Here is a 3,583-nt window from a genome sequence, read left to right as displayed (position 1 = left end):
ATATATATATATATATATATATATATATATATATATAGTGTTAAATAGACATAAATAGGCGATTACTGAAATGTGTGTGTGTATGGTTGAATATGTCTGCAGGTATAGCATACAGTGTATATATAGTCTTCTACATAGATGTACATGGTTATATATGTATATAAAAGTACATCTAGCAGTCAGTGCAATGTAGAGGAGGTGATGTGGGGTGTGGTTAAGACGTGCAGGACATGTCACACCGACAGAGAGAGAGAGAGGAATAGATAGATAAAGAAAGTGAAGATGGAAAGGGGGGAGAAACACGGACGGGTTTTCACGAAACAACATTGAAAAAGGGCGGATTTCATAACAAGAAGGTCGTGAGCAGGAATCTAAAGGAAAGCATGCGGGATTTTGGATGTGAAAAAACAACAAGAAAGACCAGCGAGAGAAACTTACATTACCGACACAGGCAGACACACAGACAGATGAGGAACCGGTGCATAGAGAAAGAGATCCCCCTGTGAAAGAATAACCTAATAATGGGGGTCGAGTTGTAAGAAGTAGTTGAATTTCTGAGACCGAGATGATTGATTGTGTCAATACGGGACGGCTAATTGGGGTTATTTTGCACAGATTTATTCGATTAGAGATCGAAATACTGGCAGAGGGTGATGGTTTATGTGTTGTGTGTTGGATGGAGTCGGTCCTTTCTGGCGGGTCCTTCGCTTATCTCCCCGTTTGTTTACTGTGGAAAACCTTTCAGTTGTTTTTCAAGTCACAACAGTTGGTGGGGGAGGGATAAAATGAAGTGGGGGATGAATGTTTTGTACTTAAATCATGTTTTTGTTGAAGTATCGATCAGAAGCCTTCGAGCCGTGACTGTCTCGTACCTTCTGCTTCGGACAGAGCGTGTTGCTTAGGTTCAAGATAACGTGTTGTTTATATAGGATGTGCTATCAGGAACACTTGGCTGCTATTTCTAGCGTACCTACTGTCTGGCCATTTAGCTCACTGTTGATACTTGTTTAACCTGACAGAAACTTTTGACATACAGATGTATATGTGTGTGTGTGTATATATATATATATATATGTATGTATGTATATATGTATATATATGTATGTATGTATATATGTATATATATGTATGTATGTATATATGTATATATATGTATGTATATATGTATATATATATATATGTATGTATATATGTATATACATATATGTATGTATATATGTATATATATATATGTATGTATATATATATATATGTATGTATATATGTATATATATATATATGTATGTATATATGTATATATATATATATGTATGTATATGCGTATATATATGTGTGTGTGTATGTAAGAAAGAGGGTGAGAGAATTCGTGGGCATTTATGAATGGGTGTATATATATATATATATATATATATATATGTATCGGGTGTATTTGTGCAGGTGTGTGAAAGTGATAGATTAACAGATAAAGACTGGCGGGAAATAAGAATGACACAAGTATATAGACAGACAGCAGACAAATAGACAGACAGACAGACAAATAGAGAGATAGATAGATAGATAGATACGACATAAAGATAATTACAGGTAAGATGCATGCGTCTAGAAATGAGCCAGATCAGATTTTAACAATAAATTAAGAGATTTAACTACATTCTTTATTAGTTATTGATTTTGGTTTTAGATATATTATGTGTTTGAAAGAGGTTTTGAAAGTTTGATAATAGAACATACAAGTGGAAATGGCGCGTTAACACACAAACACATACATACACACACATATATATACATATATAAAATCACGCATATAGACTTCGTTTTATATATGGATATACGTGTGTATGTGAGTGTGTGTCGGTTGCGTGTGTAATTTAACTTCGCAAAAAATGTGCCCATACATTAAAGGTGCACTAATATATATACACAAATTTATGTACACGCATGTGCTGGTGTGTATCTTCAATTTTAATACATACATACATACATACACCTACACATACACACATTATATATATATATATATATATATATATATATATATATATATGCATAGATACACACGTATATACATAAAGATAATTTAATCATTACAATGTGCATGTGTGTGTGTATAGATTTAGATGATAGATACATACATACGTATAAATATATATACACGCACACACATATGTATACATATACACACAAACACACACATATACATATATATATATATGTGTGTATATATATGTATGTATCTCTTTTTTTTAAAATTGCATTTTGTACGAAATGTGTTGTGTAAGTGATGACAAGCAGAAGACAGCTTGTCCCAATTGTATGTAGATATATTGCTGTGTGTGTATATGTGCGTGTGTATATAACGCCATGTAAGCCTTTCCACTTTACAGTATGATGGCAATGTATAATAGTTGCCATATGTGTACGGGTTAGTGTGTGGCTAGAAACATACACATACATACATATGAGCACACACAAGTCCACACACATACACACACACACATACATATATATATACATATATATTTAGACATGTCTATAGCTATTTATCTATATATCTATCTATATATCTATCAACCTATCTCTATATATGTATATATATCCACTTTTCTCACACACACGACGCATATATATGTATATATCACATGATTCTGTTTATAGGTATCTGTGTGTATATATATATATATATATATATATATACATATGTATATAAGCACATACATACACCCACAAACGCACACACATAGACACAAGCATATATATACATACACAGACAGGTAAATGGATATATAGACAAATGTGTGTGTGTATATAGATATGTGTGTGTGTGTATATATATGTATGTATATGTATGTATGTATGTACACGCGCACACACACATATAAAAGATAGTGCTGTGTATATCTTTAATAGCGTATGTATATATATATATATTTCTTCGTGTGTGTACCTGCAATTAAATTGAGTTTTATGTCCCTATGTACGTATGTATCATAACATTAGAGAGAGTGAGAGAGAGAGAGAAGGGCTGTCGGTGGATGTACGATCATGGGGATACCTCGCTGAGAATATTTGACGTATGTGTGTGTATGTGTGCGCGCGCGTCCGCAATATGTAAATATATACTACTCTCATTTCTTTTTGTATCTACCCATATATATACATATATATGGATATATACATACGTATATATAATTATATATATGTATACACACACACACACACATATATATATACATATTTGTGTATACATATATGTACATATATATGTATATATATATATGTATATACATATATGTATATATACATATATGTATATATATATATATATGGATATATATATGTGTGTATATATATATATTAATATATTTATATTTTTATATATATGGATATATATTTATATATATGGATATATGTGTGGATATATATATATATTAATATATTTACATGGATATATGTGTGTGTGTGTGTATTGATTCACATTATAGATAGATAGATAGATAGATAGATATCTCACTATATATATGTGTGTATGTATATATCTATGAGTGCACAAATATATATACATATATATATATATATATATATA

The 3,583-nt window shown here is 30.9% G+C and overlaps 1 protein-coding gene across 1 annotated transcript in view; it reads right to left on the bottom strand.

Annotated features, from left to right (window-relative positions):
* LOC106870079 (zinc finger protein ZFP2) overlaps nt 1-732 on the bottom strand; it is a 22,718-nt gene extending 21,986 nt beyond the window's left edge. Inside the window, exon 1 of the mRNA XM_014916054.2 lies at nt 439-732. The gene's annotated coding sequence lies outside the window, so the exon portion shown is untranslated. The remainder of the gene's footprint in view (nt 1-438) is intronic.
* Nucleotides 733-3,583: the final 2,851 nt, after the last annotated feature.

This window comes from Octopus bimaculoides, chromosome 14 (assembly GCF_001194135.2).
Source record: "Octopus bimaculoides isolate UCB-OBI-ISO-001 chromosome 14, ASM119413v2, whole genome shotgun sequence".
Taxonomy (NCBI): domain Eukaryota; kingdom Metazoa; phylum Mollusca; class Cephalopoda; order Octopoda; family Octopodidae; genus Octopus; species Octopus bimaculoides.
This window is presented reverse-complemented; position numbering and strand designations above follow the sequence as displayed.